General features: G+C 46.6%; 1 protein-coding gene and 1 pseudogene across 3 annotated transcripts in view; both read left to right on the top strand.

Annotated features, from left to right (window-relative positions):
* Window positions 1–25263, top strand: part of PDE10A (phosphodiesterase 10A) — a 777492-nt gene that overhangs the window by 381013 nt on the left and 371216 nt on the right. The gene's annotated exons all lie outside the window — the stretch shown is intronic.
* On the top strand, window positions 20308–22110 carry LOC108636766 (annotated as a pseudogene).

Raw genomic sequence — 25263 nt, 5'->3', positions numbered from 1 at the left:
TCACAGAGAACAGGAGAAGGAGGCCAAGGCCCAGGAGAGAGATAGAAGGAACGAGAAAAAGCATGCCCAGATGCTGGCCATCCTCCAGGGAAGCCCTATGGCAAACCCTGAGTCCTTAAAGGACAAGGCAAATTCCTAATCTGTACACAGGTGGGGCATTGGGCCAAAGATTGTTCAAACTGTGACAAGTCTCCTAAAACGGCTTCCTTACAAATGCCATCAACTGGGACAGTGGACAGCACTCTGCCCTTGCGACCCAAAAGCCTCAGGGTCAAGCCTTCCCTCAAGATGGTTCAACAGGACTGAAGTGGCCCACTCCAGCCAGTCCCCCTGTCACAGAAAACAGTCACGGGGCTGGAGCCAAGGGTGCAACTGGATGTGGCAGGTACATCCGAGAATTTCTTGGTTGACACAGGGGCTACCTACTCTGTCTTGATCTCCTACTCTGGAGCCTTCTCCCAAACCTGTACCATTTTGGGTGCTACAGGAAAAACAACTACTAAAAGATTCACCGGAGCACTTCTTTGTTGCTGGGATGAACAAATATATTCCCACCAGCTTCTGGTGTTCCCTGAGTGTCCTACTCCCTTATTGGGAAGAGATTTACCCACTAAACTGGGGACCACCCTGGTGATGGGAAGCTTTTCAGCCCCCAGAGCCCTATAGCTCCTGGTTACTACTGAAGAACCCATTACACCTTCAATAGAGAGGGACCAAAAACTATGGGAGGACAAAATTAACCCCCAGGTGTGGGACCAGGGGAATCCTGGATGAGCCCACCCAGCTGAACCGGTCATCATTGTCCTCCAAGATCCGACTTGGTTTCCCAACTGGAAACACTATCCCCTCAAAAGAGAGGCTCGGGAGGGACTACAGCCTTTAATAAATAAATTCCTTGCTTGTTGGCTATTGGTCCCCACCAATTCACCATGTAACACCCCAATCCTCTCCGTAAAGAAAAAGGACGGAACCGGGCAAATAGTTCCAGATCTCCGGATCATAAATGAAGCTGTAGCCCCCTCCATCCCACAGTACCCAATCCCTATGTAAGCTTGGGAGAAATCCCACCCAGTGCCAAGTGGTGTACAGTCTTGGATCTCAAAGATGCATTTTTTTTGCATACCACTGGCTAAAGAATCACAGTATGTTTTTGCCTTGGAGTGGGCGGCCCCAGGAGAAAAACACCAACAGATGACTTGGACAGTATTACCTCAGGGGTTCAGAGATAGCACCCATCTGTTTGGTCAGGCCCTTAGCCGGGATCTCCTAGATCTGGACCTGGGACCTAATGGGAAAATATTACAATACGTAGATGACCTACTAATCTGCTCTCCAGATGGCAAAAAAAAAAAAAAAAGGCCAACAACATGCAATTCAGGTCCTAAACTTTTTGGCAGAGAGGGGATATAAAGTCTTGCGTGCTAAGGCACAGATGGTCAAGACAACGGTCACTTACCTGGGAGTTCAGATTACACCGGGTCTAGGAGGCTGTCATCTGATCGGGTACAAGGAATCTTCCAGTTGCCCTTCCCCACAACTCTAAAACAATTGCAAGTTCTCCTGGGGCTAACTGGGTATTGTAGAATCTGGATACCCAAGTATGGTGTAATTGCCCAGCTCTTATATGAAAGCTTAAAGGGACAGGATGATTCAATCCCACTGATGTGGGGAACTCCTCAAAAGAAGGCAGACACTACACTAAAACAGGCCTTAACTCAGGCACCAGCCTTGAGGTTGCCAGACCCAGAAAAAGCATTCCAACTTTATGTCCATGAAAGAGAGGGAATAGCCTCTCTTTGAGTGTTCACTCAAAGGTTGGGATCTGAGCGCCGGCCTGGAGCTTATTTATCCAAGAGGATCGACCCCCTGCCTTTGAAATCATGCAGCTATTACAATCCTGATCGAAGATGCTTTAAAACTCTCTTTTGGGAGCAAACTAACTATTTTTACCAGCCACCAAGTAAAAGAACTCTTAAATGGGAAAGGCTGTTTATGGATGTCTGATCAAAGAATCCTCAGATATCAAGTAGTGCTGATGGAAAATCCAGGCCTCACTATATCCCCTTGTGAGGTTCTTAACCCAGCCACCCTCCTGCCTATCCCCAAGGGTTCTCTCCCCTTTCACTCTTGTCTAGAAACCTTGGCCCACTGTACAAAACCCCGAGAGGGATTGTCAGAAGATCCTCTGACCAATCCTGAGGAAATCTGGTACACTGATGGAAGCAGCTTTGTCTTGGATGGAAAAAGAAGAGCCAGGTATGCAGTAGTCTCCAATTTTGAGACCATAGAGGCTAAGCCTCTGCCACCAGGTACTTCAGCCCAGTTAGCTGAGCTCATAGCCCTGACTCAAGCTTTAGGGCTGGGAAAAGGAAAAAGAATAGCCATTTACACTGACTCCAAGTATGCTTTTCTGGTGCTACACGCACATGCTGCTATTTGGAAAGAAAGGGGCCATTTGACCACCCGAGGGTCCCCAATCAAATATGGTGATCAAATTCTTAAGACTCTTGGAGGTAGCCATCTGCCCACTGAGGTTTCAGTCTCCCACTGTAAAGGACACCAAAAAGGTAGCATGGAAGTGGCACGAGGGAACCAAGCAGCTGATCAGGCAGCTAAGAGAGCAGCATTACAGAACAATGACCTAATAGGGGTTGCCACCTTAGTTTCACAGACTAATTTGCCAGAAACTCCTTCATATCCTGAAGGTGAGACTCTTAAAGCTAAGAGCGAGGGCTTTCAACCACCCTATGGGGTGGTTCCAAAAGGAGGGACTCGTTTTTCTGCCTGGGAACCTCCAATGGAAGTTGGTTAACTCCTTACATGCCACCACTCATTTAGGGGCAAAGGCCCTCCAAAGATTACTAGAAAGGTCCTTCAGAGGAACAAGCCTCCAAACAACTATAAGGCAAGTGGTCTCCTCTTGTCCCACTTGCCAATTAAACAACCCCCAAGGAGCTCAAAGACCCCAGCTGGCCCAGCCCATCCAACGATATGGGGCCTACCCAGGAGAGGACTGGCAGATGGACTTCACCCAGATGCTACTTTCTCAAGGGTATAAATAACTATTAGTCATGATAGATACATTCACAGGATGGATCGAAGGCTTTCCCACCCGGACTGAGAAGGCTGAGGAGATGGTAAAAAAATACTGCTCCATGAAATCATTCCACGATTTGGTCTGCCCCGATCATTACAAAGTGACAATGGGACATCATTTACTTCTAAGGTCACCCAAGGGGTCTCTAAAGAATTGGGCATTACTTATTATCTCCATTGTGCCTGGAGGCCTCAGCCTTCAGGAAAAGTAGAAAGAGCCAACCAATTCTTAAAATCAGCGACAAAAAAGATAACCCACGAAACCTCCCTGGGATGGAAGGAGGCTTTACCAATCGCTGTCCTTTGCACCCATATCGCCCCTAAGGAACAGGTTGGTCTTAGTCTTTATGAGATGCTATATGGGAGACCTTTTGTTTATGTCAATGACCTCTTCCTAGATCCAGAGGCTCAGACCTTCAGTCTTATACCATGGCTATTGGGCAATTCCAACAGGATACATGCTTGTGGGTTGTGAACCAGGACCCAAAAGATTCTAAGGAGTCACCACTATCTGCTCCAGGGACTCAAGTCCTATTTAAAGTCTGGAAAGATGGGTCCCCAAAGGCTCAACTCTAGCCCACACGGAAGGGCCCCTACCCTGTAATACTTTCTACCCCCACAGCAGTCAAGGTACCAGGACATGACTCCTGGGTTCACTACTCACGAGTCAAGCCGTGAACGAAAACAGAAGAAGACACTCAACACACCTGTGAGCCCCTGGGAAGATCTCAGACACCTATTCAGGACTAAAGAGGAGTGCCATTCTAATGAACACACCCAAAATCTGGCTTCTGGGGAAAAGATTTCTCAGCTCAGCTCTAAAGAGCCAACACATCTTGGCAGGGGTTGTACTCCAAAACAGACAGGAGATAGTTCTTCTGATCCCTGAACAAGGAGGGACTTGAGCCATCCTGGCGACAGAATTTGGAATTGACTAACGCCCCTACTAGTCCTTGTTATGCCATATTGATGCTGCTTATGATTGTTCCATGTATTATCAATTGTCTAACCTATGTTGTCTCTGCCACCAGGTCAACAAGCTACAACATGCAGTTCAACAAAGATATATAAAACTACAGCTGACCACGAAAAATCTCACTCACCCTTACATGGACACCACCTTAAGGACTCTGAGGCCTGAGACTATAAAGATGGGGAGGCCCAATACCGCTTGCCATCCCAGTTCAGCAAGAGCTAGCCAGAAAGTCCTTGATGCCCCTATTCCCAAAGATTTGGGCCTCCCATCTCTTGAGGGAGGAGTGTTAGGTAGTTAGAATAGGAAACAGGAGTCCAAAATGGCGGTGGCTAAAAGACAAGGAAGGGAAAAGCCTGTGAAAAGAGAACAAAGGAAGGTCCGAGGACCAGAGTGAGGACCTCAGGCAGAACAGCACTCCTGGCTAGTCCAACTTACACAGGGCAGGCCCAGAGGGGAGGAAAAAACATAAAAAAGGGAGCCAAAGGGCCGGGGTGCTCTCTCTTCCCCACACGTGTGTACTCATTCCCTCTCTCTCTCTTTTCTTCACTTCTTTGGGTCGGCATGCCCTCACACCTCCAGGATGTATTTTCCTGCTATTTTTTAAATATAATGGAGCTGTAACACGGAGCTGTAACACTGATCTAAGAGCTATAACATGGTCTGTTCGAACCTGAGAGGTATAACATGGTCTGTCCGAGAGCTATGACAAGCTGAGGTCTCTAACGCCAATCACTTCAATATTCTATTGAGAGGAGACAGAACTGAGGAGAATACACTCGCCTGTCAGGAGGAAAGGACCCACAGGCATCCCTTTCAGATCCCTGTGAGAGCAAGTGCATCCCTCTGTAGGGCTTGACTTGGCAGAGAAGGACTGTCCCTGCCCAGCCCTGTCATCACCAGTCAAAAGAGTGTCCTTTGCTGGCTTGAGGAGGGAGAGGAAGATGCAGGGAGATGGAAAGCATGTGGAGGCCACTCCTGAGGAAATGGGATCACAGAGGGGGTGAGGAGGACAGAATCCAAAGCTGGATACCATAGGAAATCAAGAAACCTGGCAACCCAGGCGTGCCCATCGTGATCTGCGCTCCTCAACCCAGTACTCATTAGGTCAGCTGGGCTCAGTGGTCATCAACTACACCCTATCCTCACACTTTCGGCTTCACGAATCATCTCTCGTGGTCCCTTAGACCAGGAAGGCACTGCATAGCACACCCATGCTCCTAGCGCATCCACTGTGCCCCGAAATCATAGCCAGGGCTCTTCAAAGGCAGGCTGAGGAACCCCTCAGCAGGTTCACTAGAGGTGAGGCACCCATTTCTGGGGCCCCATATACCCTAAATCTGAGGATGGTAAGCTAGGACAGAGACACTCCTGTCCCCCGCATTGATTTGCCTGTTGTCTTCAGCTGCTTTTGCTCTGCAAAGGTGGGGCTGGGCCCCTGAGACAGAGACGGATACCAAAGGGCCTGCCTGGAAAAGTTTGCAGAGTCCCGCTTCAATCAAGTACCACTGTGATGTTTGTGTCCCCAGCAGGTAACTATACGGATCTGGGACCAGAGGGTAGATGTGGGGTGCCCATCCTCACCCTCACGGCCCAAGCCCCACTTTGGCAAACTGTACTTCCGTTTCTCCTACTTCAGGAACTGAGGGCTCCACTGAGGTTTGTCCTCAGGCAAAAGGGTAACATGCCAGTGTTTGGGGGAAGTGCGGGCTAACTCGCTTTGGTTAGTGATTTTCCTCTGGCAAGTTCAAGGGTAAAAGCAGAGGTGTCATGAATTTACCAAATGAGAGGGAGGGGGGTGCTTGTGTGTGTGTCTGTGCGCATACACGCATTCACTTGCTCACTGGCTTTTTAAAGCATTTCAGGTCTTCTCATGGTTCTCCAGGGAACCACAGGGAGGAACTGCCTTGTCCTGTCCTGCCCAACTCAGGGGCTCCCACTTTCTGAGGGGATGGGGTGGCCTGCGGGCAGCAGCATTTCCTGCCACGCCCTCTTCTCTGTGCGCTACCTCTCCTCCACACAGTACTTTTAGGGGGCCAGTTTTTAAATTTTATCTGGCCTTGCCTTGACTAGAGGATGGCAACAAGCCCCAGGAGAATTTACAAGGAGGAAGAGCCTGCAGAGAGAAATGAGTCAGGGGTGAGGAAACCACCAGCAAGAAACTTCTGGGGCACCGCCTCCTAGTCCTGGGTCTTAATGGCTTCCCAGTCCAGAAACTCTAAGGAAATGGCTTCTATTAGTGATCTAGTGAGGTGTGAAGCTGATTCCTCCCAGGGCCCCAGGCCAAGGGCCCAGCTGGTCCACACTTTGATTTCAAGCTGGAGAGAACCAGAGCAGCAAAACTCAGGGAGTCACCTCGGACTTCTGTCCTGCAGACAAGAAGTGTGTGAAAATAGTGGGTTTGATTTGAGCAGTTGAGTCTGTGTTATGGCAGAAATAGAAAACTAATACACACACCCTTCCCACTTAAAGGAAACTTTGTCTGGATATAAAACTGTAAGCCCCAAACTCTTTTCCTTTATGACTTTGGTGATAGAGCTCCTAGGGGCTTCCCAGGTGGCTCAGTGGTAAAACCAATCCGCCTGCCAGTACAGGAGACCTGGGTTCCATTCCTGGCTTGGGAAGATCCTCTGGAGAAGGAAATGGCAGCCCACTCCAGTATTCTTGCCTTGAGAATTCCATGGACAGAGGAGCCTGGCGGGCTACAGTCTGTGAGGTTGCAAAGAGTCGGACACAACTGAAGCAACTTAGCATGCGTGCACACACAGGCAGTCATTTAGTCCTCGTGGAGGTGGGGGAAGGCTTCAAAAACGTTTCAAACAACAGATCAATAGACGTGCTCATAGGTGAGACAAGTTCATTGTTTTTCTTTTCTTCCACGATTATTAGTCTTCTCTCTTTCCATCTTTAATGTAAACCAGTTACTGAGACATAATTTACAGACAGTTATAATTGAGATATAATTTATAGAAAGTTATTGAGATATAGTTTATAGAGTACCTTCCTTTTGAATAAAGCAGCTTAAAGTCCTTTATCTTTGGGAGTATATTAGAAACATGTAGGCATTTGGCAACATTATAAGACATGTTCCCAGGCTATGGAAGTAAGAGCAGATGAATGATATTACTTCAACCATGAATCATCATCACTTCAGTTCACTTTAGTCACTCAGTCATGTCCAACGCTTTGTGACCATATTAATCGCAGCACAACAGGCCTCCGTGTCCATCACCAACTCCCAGAGCTTACTCAAACTCATGTCCATCATGGGTGATGCCATCCAGCCATCTCATCCTCAGTTGTCCCCTTCTCCTCCTGCCCCCAATCCCTCCCAGCATCAAAGTCTTTTCCAATGAGTCAACTCTTCGCATGAGGTGGCCAAAGTACTGGAGTTTCAGCTTTAGCATCAGTCCTTCCAATGAACACCCAGGACTTATCTCCTTCAGAATGGACTGGTTGGATCTCCTTGCAGTCCAAGGGACTCTCAAGAGTCTCCTCCTACATCACAGTTCAAAAACGTCAATTCTTCGGTGCCCAGCTTTCTTCACAGTCCAACTTTCACATCCATACATGACCACTGGAAAAACCATAGCCTTGACTAGATGGAACTTAGTCGGCAAAGTAATGTCTCTGCTTTTGAATATGCTATCTAGGTTGGTCATAACTTTCCTTCCAAGGAGTAAGCATCTTTGAATTTCATGGTTGCAATCACCATCTGCAATGATCTTGGAGCCCAAAAACATAATGTCTGAAACTGTTTCCACTGTTTCCCCATCTATTTGCCATGAAGTGACGGGACCAGAAGCCATGATCTTAGTTTTCTGAATGTTGAGCTTTAAGCCAACTTTTTCACTCTCCTCTTTCACTTTCATCAAGAAGCTCTTTAGTCCTCTTCACTTTATACCATAAGGGTGGGGTCATCTGCATATTTGAGGTTATTGAGATTCTCTCGGCAATCTTAATTCCAGCTTGTGCTTCTTCCAGCCCAGAGTTTCTCATGATGTACTCTGCACCGAAGTTAAATAAGCAGGGTGACAATATACGGCCTTGATGGACTCCTTTCCTATTTGGAACCAGCCTGTTGTTCCATGTCAAGTTTTAACTGTTGCTTCCTGACCTGCATATAGGTTTCTCAAGAGGCAGGTCAGGTGCTCTGGTATTCTCATCTCTTTCAGAATTTTCCACAGTTTCTTGTGATCCACACTGTCAAAGGCTTTGGCATAGTCAATAAAGCAGAAATAGATGTTTTTCTGGAACTCTCTTGCTTTTTCGATGATGCAGTAGATGTTGGCAATTTGATCTCTGGTTCCTCTGCCTTTTCTAAAACCAGCTTGAACAATTGCAAGTTCACAGTTCATGTATTACTGACGGAAATGATCTTCACAATCCAGATTAATCATCATACCAACCTGTAAATTCTGTGGAGAATCATATTTCCATGCAGTCCTATTTTCTAGTGTGCAGAACTGAAAGAACTAATGATTTTTCTCAGTGAAGCCCTTGATCTTTTAGACAAAGTGAATGCCAGAACTAGAAGTCACTTCCACTTACTATGGTGTTTATAGTTTATGAGCTTCATAAAATTAGTCCACATAATACTATATTTATTACAAGTATGATAGACATTTTAATGAACTGCCCACTCACTTTTTTTTTTATTTATTTTTTTTCCCACTCACTTTTAGTCACTGGAAACACTTATGTTGATTATAGACTTTTAAAAATATGGACTTCCTTAGTGGTCCAGGGATTAAGACTCCATGCTTCCAATGCAGGAGCATGGGTTCAGTCCCTGGCGAGGCAAGTACTACATGCTGCATGGTGTGGGCCCCCACCCCCTAAAAAAGCCACAGCTGTTGGTGACAACATGGATGGACCATGAAAGTGAAAGTGAAAGTCGCTCGGTTGTGTCTGACTCTTTGTGACCCCATGAAATTCCATGGAATTCTCCAGCCAGAATACTAGAGCTTGTAGCTTTTCCCTTCTCCAGGGGATCTTCCCAACCCAGGGATTGAACCCAGGTCTCCCGCATTGCAGGTGGATTCTTTACCAGCTGAGCCATCAGGGTGGTCCAAGAATACTGGAGTGGGTAGCCTATCCCTTCTCCAGTGGATCTTCCCGACCCAGGACTCGAACTGGGGTTTCCTGAATTACAGACGGATTCTTCACCAACTGAGCTCTCAGGGAAGCTAAGGGGAATAAGTCAGACAGAGAAAGAGAAATATTGTATGCCTTTGTATGTGGAATCTAAAAAACAAAACAAATGAACAGAGTCATAGATACAAAGAACAAACAAGTAGTTGTCAGGGTGGGTGGAGGGAGAAAGAAGTAGGGGATGGAGATTAAGAGGAACAGACCTGCAGTTACAAAATAAATGAGGCAAGGGCATGAAAAGTACAATGTGGGGAACATAGTCAGTAGAGTTTAACATCTGTCCATGGTGACAGAAAGTAGCTCAACTTACTGACTTGCGGTGATCATTTTGAAATATATAGAAAAATTTAATCACTATGCTGTATACCAGGAACTAACATAGTGTTGTATGTCAGTTATATTTCAAACACAAATAACAACCTCAGAAAAAGAGATTAGGTTTGTGTTTACCAGAGGCGGGGTCGGGGTGGAAGTGGTGGGAGAGGGGGAATTGAATGAAGTTAGCCAAAAGGTACAAACTTCCAGTTATAAGATAAGTAATCACTAGGGGTGTAATATACAGTATAGTAAATGAAATTAACACTGCTGTATGTATGATATATCTCATCAGAGGATGAAATGGTTGGATGGCATCACTGACTCAATGGACATGAACTTGAGCAAACTTCAAGAGATAGTGAAGGACAGAGAAGCCTGGTGGGCTGCAGCACATGGGGTCTCAAAGAGTCAGACATGACTTAGCGACTGAACAACAATGTTATATGTTAAATTTCTTAAGTGAGTAAATCTTAAGAATTCTCATCACAAGTAAAAAACATTTTTTTCTTTTGTATCTAAATGAAGTGATGGATATTTATAAAACTTGTGGTAATCATTTTATGGTGTATATAAGTCAAAGCATTATCTTGTATACCTTAATCTTATATGTTTCTGTACATCAATTATATCTCAAAAATGGAAGAAAAAATAGATTAATTTACTAAAAAAACAAAAAAATTTAAAAAGTCACATTGTAGAATACAGCACCCTTTAAAAACTGAACTCAACCAAATTAAATCAGATACACTAGATAGTTTGAAGACTCTCAGAGAAACCTAATGAATAGTTTGAAATAATTTAAAACACAATTAGAATATATCTAAATAACATGAATTATAGTAACACTTTGCTGTTGAGGAGAAATCATTAGTTTTGGATTTAACATAGATTTGCACAATAGGAAAAGATGAATTGGGAGAATTGTGCCTTTATGAATAGAAGCGAGCAGTGAAAATCCATACTACACAGTTACTTCAATGGATGGTTAGACATTTCCTTGTAATATGAGAATTTTTTTTTCTTTTTACCTTGAAACTACATAATTAACTGTCAGTTTTAGTTACCAGATACCAGGTGATACAGTAGCAGAAGTGAGAAAAGCACATGTTATTTTTTCTGCTACAATCAGTTTCAGATCATCTTCTACAAAACATTTTGGCTAAAGCCCATCTTCCCCATGATGAACTAACAAACAAGGAACAAGGAATAGCAACAAAGACGAACAACATTTAAATGTTGTTTAAACTGATTTCTATAATAATGGATGAAAATTGTCAGTGGGAGACAGTAATATTTATCCAGGGGAAAAAAGGTATAAAATGGAAAGCTAGTAACATATGCTTTTCATGAACATGTTTTGCCTTATTAGCAGGTATGTGCTAAACATGTAATTGCACTTATTTTAATATTTAACAAATCAGATAGTAATTTTGTTTTCCATTTTTTCTGATTTTTTTGTATATTATGTAAGACATTTTCTCTTATTTTTTCCCCACAATATTGAATGCCTAAAATTTGTTCCTGTCAGGATGCCATCCATTTTAATTACTATCAAAATATTTTTTATCTTTTCATAAAGGTAAAGCTTATCTCAGAGAAGTGTGCTTGATTTCTCAAAGACTCCTTTGAAAAGCTCCTATCTACCCACGGTAATTTGAATTCTCCTTCACTTCTCTCTCTTTTGGAAAGGACTCCTTTGGTCTCCCTTCTGAGCCGTAAGATTCATCTTTGCAATGATAGTACTTAGCTTCTCTGTTTCTTCTCGTGGAGAACATGAATCTGGTCACTGGCTCTCCTTGGCTGAATTTACAGCAAGTCATGCTCATTTTCTCACAAAGGCTTCGGCTGCTTCTAAGTAGCTTCAGTAGTGTCCGACTCTGTGCGACCCCATAGATGGCAGCCCCCCAGGCTCCCCCATCCCTGGGATTCTCCAGGCAAGAACACTGGAGTGGCTTGCCGTTTCCTTCTCCAATGCATGAAAGGGAAAGGTGAAAGTAAAGTCCCTCAGTCGTGACTGACCCTCAGCGACCCCATGGACTGCAGCCTACCAAGCTCCTCCATCCATGCGATTTTCCAGGCAAGAGTACTGGAGTGGGGTGCCATTGCCTTCTCTGTCTCACAAAGGCAGCTTTACTCATTTGTTCCATAACCATTGGTGGGAAAGAGAATGGATTGGGTCCCGGTGTGAGCAGTTAAGTAATGCGCTGGAATAAGAGAAGAGAAGGAGAAGTAAAAATAAAAGGAGAGGAAATATGAGACAGAATGCTCTAAGTCATCAGCAGGTTTCAGATGGTGTGCAGCTGTTACTCATGTAAAGAACACTTGCCCAGGATTCCTTGAGTGGTTTATCACCATCTCCATTGGCTCTCTCCAGTTGGGGGTGGGGGGAAGGGAGTCTTTTTCTTTTGATAGTTCTTTTGATAGTTCTTGAAGACACCATCTAAGACTTTCTCTCAGGGTTTAGGATTTTGGTAGGGGTGGGGTTGGGGTGGAGGGAAGGGAGTCTTTTTCACGTTGCTGTGGATCTCCCTAGAGGGAAAGAACCCAGAAAACTACTTGCTCAGATGGCGAGGTGGGAAAATGGAAATATATAGAGAAACTTCTAATGTTTATGTTGCAACAGTGAAGTCAGATTAGATTTTATTCTCTAGAAGTTTAAGCTGAATAAGAACACATGAGAACCATTCCTGTGTGTTCTAACGGGGTAAGATTCATGATGAAATATTCACCTTTAACTGAGAGTTGAGATATTTTCAGTTTAGAGTTTTGGTTCTGAGTCTCCAAAGCGAGAGGGACACATAACTCCTTCTTAAAGGAAGTTTACAAGGGAGGGAAATTTGTGAGGGCCAAACCAGAAAAGAGTGGTAAGTCAAGTGTGGGGGAGGGGATTTCCAGAGGATGGTGGAAGGGCAGGGAAAGGAGGTGAATGTTCTTGGCCTCAGGATGCTAAGTGTTTAGATTTCACTCCTATCTAGCCAACAGCCTATGGGCTTTATCAAGGTGAGGAGTTGCATCTGGAACACCGTATAAAGCTGAGAGTGAAAAGATGATTTGGAAAGACATCTCAGGGCCACAGAGAGACAACAGTAAAAGGGGACAGCAGGCAGACTTCTCTGTCTTGGCCCGAGAGATCTGTGTAAAACAAACGAGAACCCTCTGCTGAGAATTAATAGCTATAGGCTGTCTTTACCTGGTTTTAGGGTTAGAATTTACTCTGCCTGACCCATCAAGGGATCTCCAAGTCACAAAACTAACATAAAAATGATTCCTGCTAGCAAAGATCCATGTGTGTCTACAGGACTAAACTAATATTCCTCCAGAAGAACACAGTCTCAAGTAGGCTGCTGACATTACCCATAGATAAAGGCCAGCCAAAGAAAACCTCACAGCTTATACTTAGAAATTGCATCAAGACTCAAAGCACAGTAAGTGAAACAAGTCTATCCAACTCAGTAGGAACCATTATATATATATATGGTTAAAACTCACTGCACTGGTGAATCAGCGTTTTAGACAAAGCAGCATAAAGAATCTGTGACGTAGATGATTGATCTGAATAAATTAATCAAAATTCAGCAGAGAGTTTCATTCTGAAACTGAGAGAGAGACTCTACTTTATTGACTATGCCAAAGCCTTTGACTATGTGGATCACAAGAGACTGTGGAAAATTCTGAAAGAGATGGGAATACCAGACCACCTAACCTGCCTCTTGAGAAATCTCTATGCAGGCCAGGAAGAAACAGTTAGAACTGGACATGGAACAACAGACTTGTCCCAAATATAAAAAGGAGTATGTCAAGGCTGTATATTGTCACCCTGCTTATTTAACTTATCTGCAGAGTACATCATGAGAAACACTGGACTGGGAGAAACACAAGCTGGAATCAAGATTGCCCTGAGAAATATCAATAACCTCAGATATGCAGATGACACCACCCTTATGGCAGAAAGTGAAGAGGAACTAAAAAGCCTCTTGATGAAAGTAAAAGAGGAGAGTGAAAAAGTTGGCTTAAAGCTCAACATTCAGAAAATGAAGATAATGGCATCTGGTCCCATCACTTCATGGGAAATAGATGGAGAAACAGTGGAAACAGTGGCAGACTTTATTTTTTTGGGCTCCAAAATCACTGCAGATGGTGATTGCAGCCATGAAATTAAAAGATGCTTACTTCTTGGAAAAAAAGTTATGTCCAAACTAGATAGCATATTCAAAAGCAGAGACATTACTTTGCCGACTAAGGTCTGTCTAGTCAAGACTATGGTTTTTCCAGTGGTCATGTATGGATGTGAGAGTTGGACTGTGAAGAAGGCTGAGCGCTGAGGAATTGATGCTTTTGAACTGTGGTGTTGGAGAAGACTCTTGAGAGTCCCTTGGACTGCAAGGAGATCCAACCAGTCCATTCTGCTGGAGATCAACCCTGGGATTTATTTGAAAGGAATGATGCTAAAGCTGAAACTCCAGGACTTTAGCCACCTCATGCGAAGAGTTGACTCATTGGAAAAGACTTTGATGCTGGGAGGGATTGGGGGCAGGAGAAGAAGGGGATGACCGAGGATGAGATGGCCGGATGGCATCACTGACTCGATAAATGCAAGTCTGAGTGAACTCCGGAAGTTGGTTGTGGACAGCGAGGCTTGGCGTGCTGCGATTCATGGGGTCACAAAAAATCGGACACGACTGAGCGACTGAACTGAACTTAACTGAAAGGGAAACTCCCCTAGCACAGAAACCATACAAATTCAAGAGTTCAGGTCCATGCAAATGAAGAAAGAACATAAGATAAAAATAGACATCAGGAATCAAGACAGCGTGTCATTATCGTCCCTTTTGGTCCTTGTGGTTAGTGTTAGTCCTGTTTAGGACGATCATCTCTAAGACGTTTTTAGGGGATATATCAACCAGGCTCCCCTCTGATTTTCAGAAAATGATAGGGACCTCAACTCCAGAATTCTCCCAGGGGACTGATGAACGTGATGGTAGCAAAACCACAGTCATAGGAGAGAAAAACCTCTCCGTCCACCTGGCCTTGAACCTCACACCATGGCTGTCCAGATCTGGGCTGAGGACTGATGGTGAAATTATAGGAAAGAGAGTGAGCATGTGTGAAGGCAAAACACAGTGAGGGTGAGGTTGGGAGGAAAAAACCTATAGGCCTCCTCCCCCAGTTGTGTGAGAGCAGAATAGGGCTGCAGGGCTGGGCTGACAGAGCAGGACGGCCCCGCCTGCCGCCCCCCACCCTAAACACACCCCAGTTACTGGCTGAGGAAGAGGAGGAAGCCTTGATCAGGCAAAAAACCACACAGTCCTGGATATACCTATCTCCACTTTGTTCAAAAGCTCCACAGCTAGCATGAACTGACACAATTTTTTCCAGAGGTGGGCCAGGCCAGCTCAGAAGGAGAGGCCTAAACACAGAGGACTGTGAGAATGTCTCCGAGTGTCCTGAGGAGAGATGGGGAGCCTTTGGGGGCTGCTCCTGAGGAAGCAGGATCACAGTGGGGGAGAATGAGCACAGAACCCAAAGCTGGAGAAGGGAGAGCTCACAATTAGGGGGTCACAGGACTTAGCAAGGCCAAGGAGATGCTGCTGATCTCCCACTAGGATGGGTCTTGGAAGCCTGGAGAAAGGCCTGGCCCACCTGGCATGAAACAGAAAGTCCAGAACTTCTGAGGCAGGTGGGAGAGGAGGGGATCCAAGGCTCAGAGAAATGAATCTGCCGGCGCGGACACGGTATGAAAGGGCAGGAACGTGTGCAGTCCGCCAGCTCCATGGGAAAGCCTGATGGACTCCACGGAGCCCGAGAGGAAAGCGCGGATGAGAAACATGTCCAACAGCACCAATGAGATCTGCCGGGACTTGAAACCTGGGATCTGTGGACCTTTGCTCTAGTGCTTGCACCTGGGCAATGATCTCCTCCAGCAACAAAATACAAAGACATTATAAGGGACTGAAAATAACTGTATGCATGCCAAGTTGGGGTTAATTATGAATGAAAAGATAAAAAACCCAACTGGAAAAGTAGGGTACACTGTATGATCCCTGCACAGGGCACTGCCATAACGGTGGGCAGACCACCTAAGCCATCCCTCAGGTCCTAACCCTTGGCCTGCCCCTACCCTCACCCCATATAAGGGGCCAGCCTGCCCCCCACCGCCCCCCCGCCAAGGGAATGAGCAAGGAGACCCGTTGCTGGTGCTTGCGCCCTCACACTGCAGCACGTGTCCCAGGGAAGCTTCACCTGGATTTCTTATCTGGCCTCTTATCCACTTTTATAGATTAAGGTTCTGTGTGTGCCCTCCAAGAGTTTATTTCACCAGTCCTGTGTATGTTCTGGCAGCATTTTGGCGGGGTTAATGGCGACCTCCACCAAGAGGACTTAGGCCATACCCATGTCTGCAGCACCCAGCCATACCCAAGTCTGCCGAACCCAGAGTCCCTGCCCCTGTGGCATCATTGACTCAATGGGCATGAGTTTGAGTAAACACTGGGAGTTGGTGATGGACAGGGAGGCCTGGCATGCTGCAGTCCATGGGGTCACAAAGAGTTGGACACGACTGAGTGACTGAGTGAAGTGAACTGAATGAACTGATTGATTAAGCAGGCCAAGAAGCCTGGTCGCTAACATGCTCTGTGGCAACCACGAAGGGCTACTGTCCCCTTTCTGCCAGAGCATCTGGGCATCTCTGTGACCTCGGGGTGCAACTTCCCCATGGTGACAGGTGGCCACCTGAACCTCGGCTCAGAGTCACCAGTTTGATTGGCCTGACTTCCTGGCCCCTGGGGGCCTCAGGGCCCTCATTAAGCCATCATGCTCCCCCTCACCATTTGTCTCTTTCCCTCATCTATTATGTATCCACTTCTCTCTCTCTCCTTTTCTCTCTCCGTCCTATCCTTCTGAGAGAGTGGACCTCGGCAAGGACAGCATCACTCCTCTCAACTTAGGAGACAAAGCTCCCTCTGATCAATGGCTCACTTTGATGGGTGACAAGGTGGTGGGAGAGACCCACCTCATATCCTGCAGGTCTTGGTCCAGCAGGCTCTGCCTCATAGGAGATTGTGAGAATGATAGAGGTTCAAACCTCTTATTAGATAGTGGCTGCATGTCTGATCATACCGATATTCTCACTTCTATTTTCCTGCCGCCAAGAGAAGTTCCGTTGGGAACTCAGTGAACTGGCAGATTTCTCTATATGCTGGTTTACGCGTGGGTGAGAATCCCACCTCTGGGCTGCAGGCCCACAGCCGATATTCAAGGGGCTGGTTTCTGGGCTTGACCACCCCAGTGGGCAGTGGACAGGGTGCTCCCTCCCTCACTGGCCCTTTCTGGAAGCCTGCAGGTTGGTGCCTGAATAAATAGACACCCGCAGGTGCAGGGGCTGAAAAGGCAATGGCTCCCTTCCGTTTCTCAGTCTTTTCTGTGCCTCCTCCCTTTTGCTCCCCCTTGGGCCTCATACCTCCAGTCCTGTCCTTTTGCATCCAAGAGACTCCCTGCTGGGTCACCTTTTTCACCACCACTTGTTTGCTTTGTGTTCCCACCTCAGGCTTGAGGTTCCCACTGGCCCCCTTGCAGAAGGACCAGTTGAGAGAAGAGTTGGGCTGGGCTGGACAAAGTGCCCCAGAGGCCACTTCCCAGTAAGACCCTCTCTTTGTTTCTTATTTGTTAATTTTCTGTCATTGGGAGGTTCTCTCAGTCAATGCATTTAAAGGCATCCTTGTTTTATGTATTTTTCTCTGTCCAATTGCTCCTGCAAAGCTCTGCTACAATTGTGGGCATGGGTTACTTGTTCAGTCACTCAGCCATGTCTGACTCTTTGCGACCCCATGGACTGCAGCAAACCAGGCTTCCTTGTCCTTCACCATCTCCTGGAGCTTGCTCACACTCATGTCCATTGAGTCAGTGATGTCATCCAACCATCTCATCCCCTGTCATCTCCTCCTCTTGCCTTCAATCTTCCCCAGCATCTTTCCCAGGTCTTTTCCAATGAGTCATCTCTTCGCATCAGGTGGCCAATGTACTGGAGCTTCAACTTCAGCATCAGTCCTTCCAATGAATATTCAGGACTGATTTCCTTCAGGATTGATTGGTTTGATTTCCTTGCTGTCTAAGGGACTCTCAAGTCTTGCCCAACACCACAGCTCAAAAGCATCAATTCTTCAGTTCTCAGCCAATTCTCACATTGCTTTAACTATAGGTACTTTGGTTAGGAAAGTGATGTCTCTGCTTTTTAGTATGCTATATAGTTTTATCATAGCTTTTCTTCCAAGGAGCAAGCATCTTTTAATTTCATGGCTGCAGTCAGTGTTCACAATCATTTTGGAAGGCTTTAAAAACAAAGCAAACAAAAAAGGGAGCTTCCATTTCTCCCTTCCAAAATGTAAGTCTTTCGCCTGGGTTCTCAGGAACCATCTGATCCATCTGTGGTCCCCCAGAGGGAGGGGAAAAAAACAGCATTTTAAAACCGAAGCAGTAAAACAAGGAGATTTCTGGTTCTGTCTTTACATGGAAATGAATTTGTAACTGAGCTGGATTTAATTGGGTTAAGGGAAAGTAAGCACTATACAAATAAACTCTCAGAAATATCAATAAAGCTCACCAGAGCACATATCTGACACCAGGGATGACCTGAGTCAGAATGATTGGCCAGAGATGACCCAGAAACTAACTCCATCACCAGAGACCCTGAGACTACAAGCCATGTGGCAGAGCAGTTCTCCTGGGTTCCCTTACCCTGCTGCTCTCTGCCCTGTAGCCCCTTCCCAAAAAAGCTTCTTGCCTTGTCAGCATGTGTGTCTCCTGGAACAATTCACTTCTCAGTGTTAGACAAAAGCCCACTCTCAGACCCTGCAAGGAGTCCCCCTTTCTGTAATAGATGGTGACTCTGGTGGGATTTCCTCACTGCGACTGATGCCCTGACCATTCAGGTACTTAGGGACAAGCTTGTCCGCTGACTGACCCGACCCAGTGGCCTGAACAAGAATTTTCTTTTGTTCCTTGTCTCCTCCTAACTCAGATGACTGGCCTGAGTGCCCCCAATCTGATAAGGAACAAGAGACTTCAGACTGAGAAGGAACAAGGTGAGAAACAAGAGTTCAGTGGCTCAGTCGTGTCCAACTCTACGACCCCATGGACTGCAAGCCTGTCACCAACTCCCGGATTTTACTCAAACTCATGTCCATGGAGTCGGTGATGCCTTCCAACCATCCTCTGTCGCCCCCTTCTCCTACCGTCTTCAATCCTTCCCAGCATCAGGGTCTTTTCCAGTGAGCCAGTTCTTCGCATCAGGTGGCCAAAGTATTGGCATTTCAGCTTCAGCAACAAGAACTAGGCGGTCTCCTATCACCATTGAGAGTTGGCGCACCGCGTAAGCAAGTGGGCGGGCGAGTACACAGGGAAGCCGGGCTAGAGAGGGAGTGAGCTGTTAGGATGCCCCGCCCAGCCCCCGGAGCGGGGGTTCCTAGTGGTTACTGCTAGGAAACCTGGGGCGGGGCCTGTCGGCGGAGGGGCGGGCCAGGCAGTCCTGGCAGGAGCGGAGGTCCAGAGTGCAGCTGTGGGCTAGCGGGAGAGGATGGCGGGTTCTGGCTTGGCAGCCTGGCACTCCTGAAAAATTGGGATCCAGGTGGCAAAGGGATAGATGGATGGCTCCAAGACCAGTCTTGGTTTCCTCGTTTTGCTTTCGATGGTCTTGTTCAGCGGAACGTCCAGCGGTGAGTGCGGGGATGACCCTGCCCGGGGCTTGGCGGGGGAAGGCGAGGAGGTTGGATGGGTTATAAGCCGGGAAGGGGATGGGGGCGGTGTCCGTAGGGTTTCGCGAAACTTTTTACAGGGTGGCGCCGCCGCCCCCACCTCTTTCCCCTCCCTGGCCCATTTAGTCCTCGGAGTTTCCTCCCGGCTTCTTGCCGGCTCTCCGGGCCAGAACAGGGGTGACTTGGATGAAGTAGTAATGCCGGGAATTTGGGAAGTGACGCTGGGAGAAGAGGGGGCCGGGACGCGGCAGGAAATAGGGTTGAAACCCCCCAAGGGTCCAGACCGCCCCTGGGAAGTGGGAGCCGTGGAGCCGGGCGGTTTGGGACCAGTCGGCCATCCCGCGGAGAAGAGACCCAGACCCGCCCCGGAAAGCACACCCTCCCGCCCCGACCTGTGCAACAGAGACCCTTCTATTCCCTCCATCTCCGGCCCTTGAAGGACCAGCGCTCTTTCCCGGCCGTAAGTTATCAACGCGGAGCGGACCCGGGTGACCAGCGGCGGCGGCGGCGCACTCCCGGCTGAAACGTGCTTGAGTGCTCTTGTCCCAGCCGTCGCTGCTGGCTCCACCACTGGCCCCGCGCTCCACCCCCAGCTCCCGGGCCTCACCCGCGATCCCAGGGCCGGTGCGAGCCTCTTCCTGAGCAGGGACCTGGTGCCTAGGCTTCATTGGTCTAGATGCAGAACTTTTTAGTAGAGAAGTGGCCTTGTTGGGCACTACGTCTATCCTTTAACCCAGCGAAACAGATGTCCTGTCTTTTCGCTTGGTCTGCAGAGTCCCAAGTTGAATATAAGCAGGTTTCCAAGTAGACGATTTCGTGGACCTGCCCGGGTCAGCATTTCTGCTTGGTAGGGTTGGGGCGTGTGAGGGGCACGTGGTGGGGGGATTTCCACGCACCATATTGGCTCTAGATTTCCTTTTCTGCAAAGTAGATGATGAGGTTATGATACTAAACGCAGCTCAACTTGACAGTAAATTCTTCAGAATCTTCCCTTCTTTCAAAAATCTGAAAGGAAGGAAAATGTGCTACAAAAAAACTTCGGTCTTAGACAAAGCCACTAGCAGAACTGTTTATGATCCTGTTCATGCAGCTCCAGCTACTTCTACCCGTGTGTTTTATATCAGCGCAGGGGTTTGCCGTGCAGTTATATTTCTTGTAGTAATAATATTAGCTGTTTTGCACCTTCATAATATGACAAGAATTGAACTGGAAGACAGGCATCAGTGTCCAGTAGTTCCCAAAGGTTGTCTCAGCCATGTCCCAGATGACTCAGTATCTGAGAGGAGACACACTCAACAGTGGTACTTCCATCCCATTATCCTACCTTGTGGCTGGGTAGAGGAGTGTTTTGAGAAGTGCCACTCTTTTGGAGGCCAGAGCTTAAGGTGAAGGATATCAAAATATCCAAGGAGAGGATAACTCTATCCACAGACAGGATGTACTCCAAGAAGGTAGTTTAGGGTGTATTTTCCATGGGATTTATGTAGATGAAAAAGATCCAAATAAAGAACAGCAATCATTTGTAAAAACAGAGATTAAGCTTCTGAAATTCAGGTGACAATGATACTTACTGAATGTTGCATGCTATGAGATCTTCATCACAGAAATCTTCCTCCTATTTCCCTTATGTGTATAGAAGAAAGAGAAAACCCCTGGTGATATTGCATTATATTAATTGGGAGAATCGTACATAGTTTTCACAGCATTGCAAATTGTGTGTCTGTGTGTATTAGTCAGTCAGTCCTGTCCGACTCTTGCCACCCCATGGACTGTAGGCCGCCAAGCTCTTCTGTCTGAGGAATTCTTCAGGCAAGAATAATGGGGTGGGTGGCCATTCCCTTCTCCAGGTGATCTTTCCCACCCGGGGATCAAACTCAGGTCTCCTGAATTGCAGGCAGATTCTTTTACTGTCTGAGCCACCAGGGGGAGCCTGCAGCACAAATTAGTAGAGGCCAATAATCCGCAGGCAATTTCTCAACAGGACCTGGTCCACAAGGTCAGATTGCCTGTGGAATGGATTACCTGGTCAGAAGAGAAATCCTCCACAAAGACCTGGCTGCTAGGAGCTCTGCCATTGATGACAGCCTCAAGTTAAGAGTGCAGATAGCTCCTCTTCAGAGTCTTGTTCCCTCCCCATGGACTCTCACTGTGTGGGGGACAATGAAAAAGTGGGAGCGATGGATGGCTCATGAACATCTGGTTAAGAATGAGGTCTCCAGACTTCCCTGGTGATCCAGTCGCTAAGACGCCACACTCCCAATGAAGGGGCCCGGTTCGATCCTTGGTCATGGAACTGGATCCCGCATGCTACAACTAAGAAGTCAGCATGTTGCAACTAAGAGTCTTCACGCTGCAAAAAGATCTCAAGTGCCACAACTAAGACCCAATACAACCAAAACAAAAAAAAAAAAAGAGAGAGATTAAAAAAATAATTTATTTTAGTTCTCCAGTGCTAGTGATGCGTGGGCCTTCAGAGTTATACTGTAGGAGTTCATGACTCTGGGTCAAATACCCTACACAGATGTCGACTCTTTAGAGATATGGAAGGTTATCAAATACCCCAGCCAATCAACTGTCCTGATGAACCATTTGCTGTGATGGCTTGTGCTGGGCCTTAGATTCGGAGGAGAAGCCCAGTTCCAGCAGCTGGCCCAGTGTCTCACAGAGCTCCATGCAGCCCTGGAGGCCTGTGTCTGACTGTCCTCTCACAGTCCCCCAACATCAGGGGAAAGGTGCCTGCTGAGGCCCTCTTGGAGCCAGCCAGTCACATATATCACCCAGCACCACAAAAGCACATTGTCTTCCAGAACACTGTGCCTTAGGAAAGCCATAGCATCTAAACTTCCTAAGACAGACTTAGTGATGTGGAATATTTTCTAGATATCACTTTCATTAGGTTGAACTGAAAATGTTTGTATAAATTTTTTCACCAAGAAATTTTTAAACAGTGTTATAAATAAATAGTTTTTTAAAACTGTTTCAATACAAATACTTGGACTACTTAGTGCCAAGTGTCCTTTAGGTTGTACTTCATCAAAGTAACGTAGTTGATTCACCCTTGAATGTGCCAGGCTTAGTTGCTTAGTCATGTCCAACTATTTGCAACCCTGTGGACTATACAGTCCATGGAATTCTCCAGGGTTGAGTACTGGAATGGGTAGCCTTTCTCTTCTCTAGGGGATCTTCCCAACCTAGGGATCGAACCCAGGTCTTCCACATTGCAGGTGGATTCTTTACCATCTAAGGCACCAGGGAAGCTCAAGAATACTGGAGTACTCGATTTTCCAAGGGATCTTTTCTGACCCAGGAATTGAGCTGGGGTCTCCTGCATTGCATGTGGATTCATTAACCTGCTGAACCACCAGGGAAACCCTTAAGTTTCTTTCTTCTTCTTCCTTTTTTTTTTTTTTAATATTTATCACTAGACTTGGGAATTATTGTCTATAAGATAAAATACTTCATCTTAGGAAAAGAAAAATGAAAAAATGCTGTTGCCTTGTACAGGAAAAGGCAGTGTTGGAGGAAGAAAACTTAAAAGCTAGAAGGAAAAAAACAGAAAAATACACCAGAAACAGAAACTACTCTTTCATGAAAAATTGCCTTTTAAATTTTTTTTTTTAATAAAGAGTTCCGCCTTCTTACTTGGGGGAAAGTAGGAGTGGAATTCATTGAAACATCTTAAATTTGGCAGATCTTAGCATATGGCACCCGGCTCCAGTACTCTTGCCTGGAAAATCCCATGGACGGAGGAGCCTGGTAGGCTGCAGTCCACGGGATCGCTAAGAATCGGACACAACTGGGAGACTTCACTTTCACTTTTCACTTTCATGCATTGGAGAAGGTCATGGCAACCCACTCCAGTATTCTTGCCTGAAGAATCCCAAGGATGGGCGAGTCTGGTGGGCTGCCATCTATGGGGTGGCACAACGTCAGACATGACTGAAGCGATTTAGTAGCAGCAGCAGCAACAGCAGCAGTTCTGCGAGCCAGAAGTGGATTTGGGGCAGGTCAATAATAAACAACAGTGATTTTATTTATTTTTACTTTCTGGAAAAGGAGGATAACACCATTCCAGAAGGTGCAATCATGGTTTAAGGTTAAGAATCCCTTTTACTGCACCTAGAATAGTGCTATGCACAGAATGGGTGCCCGAGTTGTGTTGCACACACACACGGAAAAAGTAAACAGATTTTGTGCTTATCTTCAAGGCTGGCTTAAGTATAAAATGGATTTTTTAAAACACTTGAAAAAATTAAAGAATTCAATTTTTTTTTTAAATTACATATGCATCATGAGGAAAGCGCTCAGTGCCTAGCCACCGATCAGCGCCTCCCTGGAATTAAAGCTCCTCCCAGACAGCTCAGGCTGTTACTAGTTGAAGCTGGTTATGACCCAGATCCTACCACTGGTGAAGGTAACAAGTGGTGAAAAAGGATAAGTTGGTTTGCTCAGGAGCCCCGGGAAAACAGTGACCTAATGTCCTCACTGCCTCAAAATTTCCAGGTAAGAAGGCGGGCAGAGGTGGCTGCTGCAGGGCACATCAGCGTCTTGAGCACGGTCAGGTTGGTTGGCACAAGGCAAACGTTTGAGCACCACCAAGCTTATGGTTTCAACCAGTCTGGGGGTCTGCATGCTTGCAGCCAGCAGTTTTGATGTGCTGGAGGTCTGCTTCCTATAAAAACAACTTGAGGCTTGTGTCAGCTCTTTGTTATCTTTCATGGAACTGGGAAATTCATGACACTGCTATGTGGCTGCTCACAGTCTACATTGTAACCAGTTTCCCAGCCTAAGGGGTATTCCTTTCTCCATCTTCACATGTTCTAATCCTTAACTCTGAAACCACCATTTTGAGACTCACAGGAGGCCTGGCTGACTAAAACTTTTCTACAAACAAGAGGCTGACAGATAGCATGGGGGTGGTCTTTCCCACTCAGGCTCCCTAGGGCCCTTTTGGTTACAAGACCAATTATTACCCATTTTTCCCATGGCCCCAAAAGAAGCCCAGGGCCTCCAACAGCTTCCTGTCTCTTGAAGAGAGTCTCAACATGCCCTCTCTCAACTGGCATCTTATCCCTCTGTTTGATAACTCACCCAGCAAAACCCCCCGACCTGGCCCCCAGGACCTAACTTAGGAGGGACGGGAACAGGGTTTCCCAGAGTGTGACACAGGGCTCGAGGGTGAGGCTGGGCATCCCCACTTCTACCCTTTGCTCCCACATTCATAGTGTCTAGGAATTGGGACAGCAGCAGCCTATAATTGTTATTGATTAAGGTAGGTGTTGACAGATGTTTTTCTCAGGAAGAAAGTAAATCTCGAGGTCTCTTTAGGCAATTTGGTATCTGTCTCTGGGTGGAAAAGGAGCTTCCGCATTTGTGGGGCACCAGAAGCCAAACATAATGTGTACATCAACTGAGAACCAGACTTGTCCATGGTCCTGCTTTCGGACCCCAGTAATGAGTGACCCATCCCGTAGAGAATCATCCAAGAGCTGCCTCAGTTGTCTGTTTATGAACCAGAAACTTACCCTGTCCTGCCTTGTAGCTTCTGGTGTTGGGACTGTGATAGGAGTGTGGATCTGGCTGTTATGGGCTAATGCACCCCCTCTGCTGTAGACTGGCTTCCTTGGTTCAAGGATCCATAGGGGACACTGCATGAAGCCACAGGTGTGAGCAGGGGATAGTGTCCCTGTATCAACTCTGGTGTCAGGCCTAGGTCCCCTGCTGGTACATCTGATTTGTTCTCTGTGGCCCTGGTTATGCCAAGCCACATAATCACTTCTATCCTATGACGGCTGGCCTATCTGAACTACTGGTTAGGGGTTGGTGAACCCAGATCATGCTGGGCAACTCTGACATTCCATGACCAGAGGCCTCATCTCTGCCAGGCCCCAGGACCATACCAGGAGCCACACTGAATGGTATGGGCTTTCTCACTGCAAGTGGTGTGCCCTTTCTTCAGGACACTAGGAGTCTGTG

This window comes from Capra hircus, chromosome 9 (assembly GCF_001704415.2).
Source record: "Capra hircus breed San Clemente chromosome 9, ASM170441v1, whole genome shotgun sequence".
In the NCBI taxonomy this organism is placed as follows: domain Eukaryota; kingdom Metazoa; phylum Chordata; class Mammalia; order Artiodactyla; family Bovidae; genus Capra; species Capra hircus.
The sequence above is the reverse complement of the archived record's forward strand: the minus strand, read 5'-3'. Positions and strand labels throughout refer to the sequence as shown.